The sequence below is a fragment of the Podarcis tiliguerta genome, assembly GCF_965153285.1.
Source record: "Podarcis tiliguerta genome assembly, chromosome: 7".
In the NCBI taxonomy this organism is placed as follows: Eukaryota; Metazoa; Chordata; class Lepidosauria; order Squamata; family Lacertidae; genus Podarcis; species Podarcis tiliguerta.
The window spans coordinates 69,193,929-69,205,472 of NC_139540.1; the positions used below are offsets into that span (position 1 = coordinate 69,193,929).

Below are 11,544 nucleotides of genomic sequence, written 5' to 3' on the forward strand. Positions count from 1 at the left end.
GCGTTTCTGTGCGCTGCTCTGGTTTCGCCAGAAGCGGCTTAGTCATGCTGGCCACATGACCCAGAAAAACTGTCTGTGGACAAACGCCGGCTCCCTCGGCCAGTAAAGCGAGATGAGCGCCGCAACCCCAGAGTCGTTCGCGACTGGACTTAACTGTCATGGGTCCTTTATGTTTACCTTTTTATTTATTGTTTATGACTTTTGTTATGTTGGTAATTATGTAAATCTTCTCATGGTGTAAGCCACCTTGAGCATTGTTTTAACTATGGAAAGGCGGCATACATATAAAATGATTATAATGATGATGATTATGGCAATCTACCTCCCAGCATGAGGGATGGTTGCTGTGCCTGCGATGGATACAAAGAGAACTACTCTTCAGTTCTGTGGATCCTAAAATATAAAAGGCAAATATGGAGTTTTTGTGGGGTCACGGAACATTAACTCTGTTCCCCATCAATTGCAGAACTTAAATGGATAGTTTTAATTTCATCTAAAAAACATTTATAATCCTTAATTGAAATAAGCTGCGTAAAATACATGCCTCAGAAAGTAGCCTGGAAGCCTTTTAGCAGATTTGATTTATTTTTACTTAAAGACTCACAGTTTTATCTCTGCATGAAGTGAAGGAATCCTTCTGTTAGAACAGGGAATATAGCCTGCTTGAACCGTTCATTTCTACCCCAAATGCAGCAAAAATAGATCATTTGTGGCCACACAATGGGTGTCTGGTTTGTCAAACAGGAGTAAATACAAATGACAAATTGGTAGCTGTGCTCATAATAATTTTTTATTATTATTATTTTGAAGCATACATCTCATATCTGTCACTTTTAATATCCCTGTCAGTAATTATGAAAGCCCTCAAGGCTGTTTGTTCGACTCCACACGATTTGCTTTCAGTGATAATAGCCCGCAGGGATATACATATATTGTTCTTGAAAGGTAATAATTAGTTTTGCATAGTCACATACCACATACCGTACAAGGGTGCCTCATTCATGAAAAAAAGATTTTTAAGAAATGAAAGTGGGAACCTAATGAATTCTTTTTTCCCCTTCTAATGTTGCTTTTGAAGAAAACATTTAGCTTGAGTGCAAATGCCTATTCAGAGCTTGAAAAATGTTTAAAATGTCATTAATTTTTTATTGAACACTTCCTTATGCTTTAAATTACATCTGGCAAATCTATAATGCATTAGATGGAGAACATTTTATGCATGGCTATACAAGAGATGAAAGAATATTTGTTAGATGTAGGAGGTGGTGCAGAGGTAGTCGTGGAGACCTATTTTTCTTCTTCATTTAAGCATTCACCCTGTGAAGGAACACAGAAAACTGCACCCACAACATACTCCTCAAAATGGGAGTTACAGTATAATTCCCACTAGAAGAACCCAGATGTTTCAGCCATCTTTCTGAAATTCTCTTTGCAGCCTGAAAATCCATCAGTTGTTTATGCTAAGGAGGAACTTTTAAATTCATCTCAGGTTTCACTGTAGGTGACATTTGGTGGAACTTCAGTCTGCAAGTGTGTCCTCTGCATGGGACAATTTTTTCACCATATGTGGAGACTCACCATCTAGTGCCAAAGAGCTTGTTACTTCCACTTCACTTTTCCTCGGACATGGCACTAGAATGGCTGTAAAAACGAAATGGAAAGCTTCTGCTTTGAAGCAAACCAGAGTTCCTTGTTACGTCCAATCCTAAGCTTATGCTTAGTTCAAAAGTAGGAGCAAAAGTAATTGCCTTGTCATTTTTTACCTCTGGCCGTACCCTTCTCTGGCATGTGTCCATCAAAAAGTTGTCCATGAGGAAATGTAGACTTTGGATGGAAAAATGTTTCCGCACCTGGTTTAAAATGCTCACAGTTCCCCTGAGCTTGGACATAACAAGGAACTTACTCCAACATTGCACCTCAGGAAACTTTCTATGGCCTTCATGAGAGGCAGAGGAAGTGAATGTGGCTTTCTATAACAGTACAAGGTAGCGTACTGCTGCTTCCTATTGGTTTTATGTACAAAGTCTTTCCATGCCTTTCTATTCTGATTTTCTCTGCCACCTACACAACTTTTGACCCAAGTGGCATAGAGCTGGAGAGATTGGAAAAGCTTCACCATCTCATCAGTTTGTAGTCACAAGCACAGGAGTGGGTACAGCATAAAAGCCAGCAACTTGAACCATCAGCCTATTATTTATTTAGAATCCCCATACCATAATAAACAGATTGGTGGATGAGGTGGAATGCTTTCTGGTTTCTTCTCAAGTCTAAGGTGCACAATTGAGACTTGAATACGTACTTGTTCCAATAATGCTTTCCCAGCTACTATATAAACCATTAAGCTTCATTGCAATGTTAAGACAATTTCGTTGTTTGGGTTTGCGATGAAGCTGGATAAAGTCCATGAAATGTACAGATGTAGGAGGCTGTGCCGTGTTGCTAACAACTTCGCAAACGAGGTGCACAGATGTCTTGTGCATCTTAAATTATGATTATTGGCCATTTTATTTTGCTATGCACTTCAGTGGGCAATCCGAGAAATGCGGTTAATTACTTTATGAGATTGTTACATACTTGAATCACAAGAGTAGAAAAATACTTCATTACAAAAAATAAAATAAAAGAACCAGCTATATCAAATAATATAATGTTCAATGCCACCACCACCCACTTCTTAACTAATTTGTATCATTATGATGAAACAAATATACTAAAACTCGGCTCTCTCTATAAAAACAAAACAAAACAAAAAGTGCAGCTGTATGAATTTCCTGAAAAAATAGAGCGAGGCAGAGCGTAAATTAGTGCCTTTACATTGACAGCTTGAGGTCTCTTCACACTTCATATCGTTAGTCATGTGCGTTTTAGAAAAAGGAGAGTGTAAATATGGCAAGAAGGTGTTCAAAAACATATGGTGAGTAGCAAACCTGGGCTTTTTGCTGAATAACATGTACAGATGACTATGTGAAGGAAATACAGGAGTTCGTGGGATCTTGTCAGTAGTGGCACCATTGAATGTGCTTCTGAAAATGACCATATATGATTATTTATCAGGAGCGCCATTACTTCTAATTAGTTTAAGTTATAAGAAAGTAAGTACTACATGTATCATTAATGCATACTGGTTTTAATCACTTAATTTTAACCTGATCAAGAGAAGGCATTTGAACCTTCGTTCAAATCCTTTCTACCATGAAACCTGAAGTCATACCTGAATTGGAAAACAACCTTAAAGATTAAGGCTCATTGCCATTTTCCCATAAAAATAGGTGCCGGAACTCACCATGAACACCTCCCTTGTTCTCTTATAATGTCACTGGTGACCACCTGAGAGGTGCCGGAACTGAGTTCTGGTGAGTTTGGGGTGAAGCTGTTGGAGATATGTGAACATTCCTACTGATGCTCACAACCTCAAAGGGCTCCTCAAGCACTTACAAAGAGTGTGCAGTGCGGCATATTCTTCACACACACACACATAACATATGCAAGGGGGAAAAGGGGAACGGTTCCACTCGTTCTGACCTATATGTCATTATGGTTTCTGCTCTCCCATCACACAACGAGCTGTGGAGTGGATATCTGTGGTGAGGAGTCTGCTCTACTCAGGTAGGCTCTCTGTACAATCCTGGCTTAGAGAGCAATCCAAACCCACCATCTAATAGGATGGGTGAGCTAAGAGCCAGTGGATCATTAGCTGACATATTTAGCCTATAGCTAAGCCTAGAATCTGTAGAATCTGTAGTATTTAGCCTACAGCTAAGCCTAGAATCGTACCTCTATATAAGGGACTTGCCGATCGAAAGGTCGGCGGTTCGAATCCCCGTGGCGGGGTGCGCCCCCGTCGTTCGGTCCCAGCGCCTGCCAACCTAGCAGTTCGAAAGCACCTTCAGGTGCAAGTAGATAAATAGGGACCGCTTACCAGCGGGAAGGTAAACAGCGTTCCGTGTGCTGCGCTGGCTCGCCAGATGCAGCTTGTCACGCTGGCCATGTGACCCGGAAGTGTCTTCGGACAGCGCTGGCGGTGAGATGGGCGCACAACCCTAGAGTCTGGCAAGACTGGCCCGAACGGGCAGGGGTACCTTTACCTTTACCTTTAAGCCTAGAATCCAGTGCTTTTTTATTTAAAAAAATGTTTAGGGGTTCTCTCATCTTCCTACTCATTTTGAAATACTGCCCCTCAATGAGGCCAAACTTAGATTCACAAAATGTTTAGGGGTATGCATATCCTTGCACCCCCCTCCCCCGGAAAAAAGCACTGCTAAAATCACATGTTATCTGGAACAATAGCAAACTCTTGCCTTCTTTACTCCAACCTCCCCTTTGGTCCCTCTTCCTCTGCTCTTCTCACCTGCCCAAAATTTTAGAATTGTGTTCTTAAAGTGCCATGCATACTGGGGACAGAAAATTCCTGTGAATACTCATGGGTGGGGTACAGGGTTTTTGTCCCACTTATGTATCTGATTCCTGAAGTGGCTGACAATGTACACAAGTGTCTTTCCTTCCATTAGGTGAATCATGTTGTCTGTAAGCGGGACTCTGCAACCTTCCCAGAGTGCCCAGTTAAGGCCCTGAGGAAACATCATGAGATAACTTCTCCCATGGAGCTTTTTTCAGATCCGGAGGCATAGCCTTACAGAGAGGCTGTGGCAGGATAATAATAATAATAATAATAATAATAATAATAATAATAATAATAATTTATTCATACCCTGTCCATCTGTCTGGGTTTCCAAAGTCACTCTGGGTGGCTTCCTACAAAAATACATTAAAGCATCAGTCATTAAAAACTTCCCTAAACAGGGCTGCCTTCAAATGTCTCCTAAACATCAGATAGTTGTTTATTTCTTTGACATCTGATGTGAAGGCATTCCACAGGGTGGGCGCCACTACCAAGAAGGCCCTCTGCCTGGTTCCCTGTAACTTCACTTCTCACAGTGAGGGAACCACCAGAAGGCCCTTGGCACTGAACCTCAGTGTCTGGGTTGAACAATGGGGGTGGAGACGCTCCTTCAGGTATACTGGGCCAAGGCCATTTAGGCCCATTTAGGCCCACAATTTGAATTATGCTCCAAAATGTATTGGGAGCCAATGTAGGTTTTTCAAGACCAGTGTTATGTGGTCTCGGCAGCCGCTCCCAGCCACCAGTCTAGCTGCCACATTCTACATTAGTTGTAGTCACCTTCAAAGGATAAATATTTACACACATAGGCGCCAACTCCTAGGGGTTGAGGTCCCTTTGCCCCCCCAAAAAAAATATTTGAGGGGGCTGAGCCTCTGCAAAGTTGATGAGCATTTCCATTCAAATAGTATGTGTGTGCTGTGTCTTGTTGTTGATTATGTGGGACAGTGGTTTACCTGGGCCCCCAATATTTTATTCAAGTTGGCACCCCTTTTTACACACACACAAAAAGCCTATACACCCTGCCCTTGCATGCTACCACCCTTGGTCACCTCACAATAAGGTAAGGTCGAAATACCATTTTGCCCAAATTCTCAATGAGACAGAAAAATGGAAGCTTCTTTAACAGGGGGTGGGTGGGAAGAACTTTCACAAAACAGGAGGGCAGATTTTGGCATGGCAAAAATTATGTGTTCTTCATGACCATCTAATCAAAGGGATAATGTGGCCTGTTAGCTGAGCACAGATTAATGCAGTATTCAAATAGTGCCTTCTTTCTGTGCTTCTAGGGCACTATAGCTCTTAATGTATCTTCCTAAGAACATCTGCAGCTTGAAATCCCACAGTCTAGCCCATGTTTCTCTGAAACAGATATCAATTAGTGTTTCTACTTCTTCTGTTATGGGAATATTGAATTGCTGCTTTTCTCCACTTGTTTGAGCATCTGGGAAATCACCATGACAACCAGTGCATGCCAGGTGTCTGTTTAGAAAGCACTCCCTTCCTTCAGCCTTCCTCAGTAAAATTCATTACCTTAATTGCCAAGCTAATACTGAAGCAAAACGAGGCTGAGCATAAAGATTAAAAAGACATACTTCTTGATTAAAATCTTCATAACCCAAAATCTGTATAATCTGTAAACTACACCAAATATATAAATCAGCTTAAGCCTGGAAGGTGCCCATTAATATGCACGAATATATATATTTTTAACACTCTCAAAATTACCACTCCTGTTAAATAAAGTGAAAACAGAAAATGAGGAATACTGCATTCTTTCAAAAAATATTGAAACTACGACTTGAGGGTAGAATTAGATTTTTATTTTATTTTTTAAAGGAAACAGTGCGCCAGAGCATTCAATATATAGATAACCCCAAGAGGCAGATAGATTCGCAGGAAAGTGTTGGAAGATTGTACAAGATCGGTACGAACGATATGAAGAAATTGCTGCAGCATGGGCAAAAGGTCAAACTTGACCTCAGCCATTATGATTGTCTCCTCAGCCAAGTATTGCAAACTGCTGCTGCAAAATGAAACAGCTAAGTGAAGTGAGAAGGCTTTGATTGTGACTTCAACAGCCGAGTGTTTATTACTAGACCCCCCCCCCAAATGTCTGAGTTGATGGCCTCTTTGTTTCTGGGCCCATTTCAAAATGCTACCATTGATCTTCAAATCCCTAGCATAACCACATGGAGGTGTACTTGCAGGAAAACCCTTCCCCGGGCCATAGAGTCTGCCATGTGCATTTAGATCGCATTAGAATTTTTCTGGGTGCTTCCACCATCATAAATGGGGTTGATGGTTGTAAGATCTAGTGAAAAAATGGGGTACCTCTGTTCCATCAGGTTTCCTCGCTGGTTGTGATTACCAGTGTTTGCAAAGTCTTTGCTCACATTATTTGGATTTCAAACTGCATGGATAAAGGAATATGGACCACCTGTTGGCATTGTGGTATCAGGTTAGTGACAAATGAGAATCCCTGTCAAGGTTTGACAGTGGGGGTGGGGGAAATAAAGATCCAGCCTATTAGACAGATCCAGCTCCCCACCCCTTATAATGTACTTTATATTTTGGAAAGAGGTTTTTCTGTCCATATGTATATTCAGATGTCACTCGATACATTGCCGCCAAACTTGGCACAAGGGTTTCTGAGGGGAGGTTGGTACTCTTTGTTGACATTTGGATGTCAGGATGTCAGGGGCTGGGCAGAGGAGGAGGAGTGGTGGAGACCGCCTCCCCATCCTGACCCTTCCAGAGAGGAGGAAGAGGAAGACAGTATAGATTTACAACAGGGGGTTGAGGGAGGTCACAGCTCAGAGGCAGATGAGAGGGAAATCTGGGAAATCATGGGAGAGCCAGAGTAGCTGGCTGACATGTTGTCACTAGAAAGCATCCCAGACCCACCACCTCCCAGAACCTGGCAAGTCTTGAAAGTAGGAGAGCAAAGAGCTTGAAGACAGAGGGCACTTAGTAGCATCCATAGAGGAGGTGATGAGGTTGATGAATGAGTAAGTGGGAGAGCCGGGTGATGGAGATTCACTGGGGTTAATGCCATTATCCAAGAGGCTTGGTTCTATAACATCTCTCTGTAAAGTCTGAAATAAAAAAGGACTGTATGAAACTTTTCCTTGTCTTTATACTTTCCTGGGCAACTAGCTGGGAACCGGGGCAGCACCCTGACAGCAGGGAGCAATAGCCATTCAAAGTACATACCTTCCAACTTTTCTTGAGAAAGGAAATGTGGTCTTATGAATCCATCCCAAAGTTACACATAAAGTTGATTATTTGATGAGTATAGGTTTGTGAATGTATATCTATTGGCCTCAATTTGATGGGTTACAAACTGGCAAACTAATCTAAAACTTTTCCTCAATAGTAAAAGTTAATATATTCCCCAAATAAAACTATTCACCACCTATTATGGAGATCCATCTTGACAGGGCTGAGATGCAGTCTGACTGTTAACTGCTTTTGGCTTTCCCAAGATTTAAAGCATATCCTCTTTGTGACATCACACATGACATCAGAATGGCATATTTGCATCCAACCTAGACTATCTCCATGCCAACAGCAATGGCCAGTAATTTTTGACTGTCAGAAACCTTTCCTTGTCTTTATACTTTCCTGGACAACCAGCCAGGAGCCGCTGACAGCATCCTGACAGAGACGCTATATTGAATCAAGATGGCAGATGAAAATGTGACTTCAACCACTTTGGGGCATAGGTCTAGCCATTTCCTGAGATGTTTTCACCAGAGCTGGAATGAGGGTTCCTGGAGTGGAGACGGTGGTCTTCATTGCTGTTTAGATGCCAGGTACCATTCTGAATCAAGATGGTGAAGCAAAACATAACTTTAGCATGACTTTTCCTGTTTATTCTCATAGGTTTGGCCTCCTCTGGAGATATTGCTGCTAAACTCAGCATGAGGGTTTCTTAGGCAGAGGCAGCAGTCTTTGTCAATGTTTGGATTCCAGGCATGTTTTGTGGACCAACACATGACTTTTTACATGACAGGTCCAAACACAGAAATTACACTTTCCATTAAAAAAATCACATTTTTCAGTTTCTAACCTTGCTGGTGCCTTCTCAGTAGTGGTACACAGTTCTTTTTTTCTGGGGTTACGTGGGGTACACATACCCCTTAAAATTTTGTGAATCTAAGTTTGGCCTCATTGAGGAGCAGTATTTCAATATGAGCAGGAAAATGAGAGAACCCCTAAACATTTTTCTTAGAAGAAGAAAAAGCACTGGTGGTACACCAGCTGTGGAAATCGGCTGGCTAAGATTTTCCTCACCATATTTCTGCTGGCATCTAGGATGCATATGGATATATATGGTTTTATTCAAAATTTGCTTTCTTATTTGAGGTATTTATAGTCTGTACCCCATAGTCGCCTTTGACTGGACTTAACCATTCAGGGGACCTTGACCTTTACCTTTTACGTTCTTCACTCAAGAGTCCCAGAGTGGGAAACAAAAACATTTTAATCACAAGTCAGAATGAAAAAAATAAATAAATTCAGCTAATGCATTTAAGCTGGAGAAATGATGGCTTAGCAGTGCACGTCTCCTCACAATTCCTTGCAACAATGTTATGTCCAGAGCACAGTTGGGAAAAGAAAATGGTAGCTGGATCATTGAAAGAGGAGGTCTGATCCTGCTACCTGGAGTAGCAACAAAATAAAGTATATATATATATAAAAGATGGAAGAAGCTGTTACTGTGAAGGGTAGCGCTAAAACACAATGGAGGTGAATTTTACCACACACACATACACAAATAATAAAAATAAACCCCTATGGGGGAACAGGTATCACCCCTCCCACAGGTGAAAATTTATGTTCAAATGGCATAAATTAATACCAAATCCAAACGCCATTCAGGAGCATCCAGTGGCGTAGCGTGGGTTGTCAGCACCCGGGGCAAGGCAAGTAATTTGCGCCCCCCCCCCCCACTGCACTGTCCCTCCCCCAGATAGTCCCTCGCTCTCTCTCCGCACCGCACCGCACGCCTGGCACCCTCCCCTCCACAGTGGGCGGCGACCCAGCGGCTCGGATCGGATTCGCACAGCTAGCACTGCAGTGAGAGAGATTGAGTGAGCCAGGTAGGGGCAGAGAGCTGCGAGTGCGAGTGCGCCCCCCCCCGAATGTTGCGCCCGGTGCGGACGCCCCCCCCCCCCCGCACCCCCCACGCTACGCCACTGGGAGCATCGTTACTGCCAGGTGAGCTGGTTCACATTTGGCAGAGAGAAGACAAGCTTTTTTTTTACACCGCTTTACTGGTGTAAGTTCTTGTCGGTGCCTGGTCATATGGCTAAGCTGAATGGAGTTAGGGCTGTGTCAGCGTATGTCTACCTGATCCAGGTTTGGGGATTTATGCCAGAGGTCTGCCAGTTATTGATTTGATCATTCCAGGATAATTTAGATTTTGGATTGTCCGCTAAGGTCACAGTCCTAGAGCGATTTATCTGGGAGAAAGTCTGGTGAGACTTCCTTTCTATAGGTAGGCATTAAGTGTGTTTCTGATTGTGTGGCAATAACAGTAAAAGGCAGCGTAAACATCTCGGTGTAATAACTAGACAATTAGCATTCTACTGAATAAGTTGCTGGTTCTCTCCTGGTTAAAATTAACTAACTTTTTGAAATGAACAAAGTAGACCTCCTTCCCTATGGTGCTACAATGACGCCAACTTTAAACAGACTTCAGTTTAGCTAAATTGTTGTTAATCTAAAGTGTTTTGTTTTTCATCTGCACACAAAAAGCATCTGTGCATTTTGTTGCTGGGAGATTGTAATTGCAGAATATATGGTTTTATTTGGGATAGATGACACTCCCTCTTCCCTCTGCTAAGAACCACATTGTATTGAATATGCATAAATTTGAAAGCTGTTTCAGCATTTTCTGCTTTTTGATGTTTCAAGGCAAGATTTTCTTTTTGAGCACATTCCTAATCAGGAGAAAAAGAGACAAAGAAGGAACTGCAAAAATTGGAGCCTTTTGTGAAAAATTTGAGCTGTTTAGATGCAAGATTTTGGAAGGTGCTTATCTCCTCTGGCAGAGTCCTCAGTACTTGAGATAGGCCTAGAAATAGCCTCCTATTCACAGCAGATGGTGGCGAGGCAAAGAGGGAAGGGTGAAATAATCTCATTTTCTGAATCTGTGGCCTTTCATATCTCAGGGAAGATTAAGTGATGTTGACCAGCCATACCCTGAATGGTTCTCCAGGAAATTCTCTAGATCTGTGAGGTGTAAGAATTGTGAAAGCAGAAGAATGGATAAAAATACACATTTAAAAATGGGATGAAATTAAGTGATAATCAGTGGGCCAGATTCAACGAAATAGTTATACCAGCAGGAGCAAATGCAACGAGGTCGACTAACACAAGTATGGCTTTCCTCCTTCTTCACCGCCTATGTGAGCCCAAATTGGCTCTGGGGCTGAGAAGAACCTGCACAGAACAGGGGGAGGAGAGATGAAATAGTTGCATCTGGCAAACAGAAATGTCTGTGCAGCAGGTCAGTTATAATAGCATAACATTGAATTTCACTCAGTACATATTTAATCATCATCATCATCATCATCACTCACACTTTACATTGTGGGTACCCTTTGCGGGATCGCGTCTGGTGCTACAGTTCCCAGGGAGCTTACTGGCAAACAGGGGCTGGCTCACCTCTCAGTGTTAATTTTTGGAGGTTCACGCCCAGCCTCAGTAATCAAGTTTCATTGCTGGGAGGTGGGGCCAGCCCCATTTATAAATAGGGAGTGGAGTCAACAATAGCCAGGCATTCAGCGCTGGAGATTCACCCTCCCTACCCTCCCTTTGTTTAATGTTTACTTGTTTGCAGGTTAACTTTTTCTTCCTGCTTGGTGGGCGTTGCTACGGTCTTTGACTGGTTGCTGTTGAAGGACCGGGAAGAAATTTTCCTGCATTGGCTGGTTTTGTCTTCCCCATAGCAATTCGTCACAGCTTATGGCCTTGGGTGGAATCCTTTAGTCTTCTCTTCTCTATAAAGGGGGGTGCAGCGGTGACTCACCCCCCTGTGGAGGTGATTCCAGGGTCCCCCCCTTAAAGGGGTGCTATATATGGGTGTCACTGGTCATACACTGAAAGGTTGTCAGTGAACTACCCAGCTTGCG

The 11,544-nt window shown here is 42.6% G+C and overlaps 2 long non-coding RNA genes across 3 annotated transcripts in view; both read right to left on the reverse strand.

Moving 5' to 3' along the window:
• Positions 1-7,886, reverse strand: part of LOC310681652 — a 159,821-nt gene extending 151,935 nt beyond the window's left edge. For both annotated transcript variants that reach the window (XR_014513447.1, XR_014513448.1), the window contains exon 1: positions 7,818-7,886. This is a non-coding gene — a long non-coding RNA (uncharacterized lncRNA). The remainder of the gene's footprint in view (positions 1-7,817) is intronic.
• Positions 769-7,811, reverse strand: LOC310681677. Its single transcript, XR_014513500.1, has 3 exons — positions 7,616-7,811; positions 4,709-4,752; positions 769-3,023 (listed from the first exon to the last, which is right to left on the reverse strand). It is a non-coding gene; the product is annotated as an uncharacterized lncRNA (long non-coding RNA).
• Positions 7,887-11,544: the final 3,658 nt, after the last annotated feature.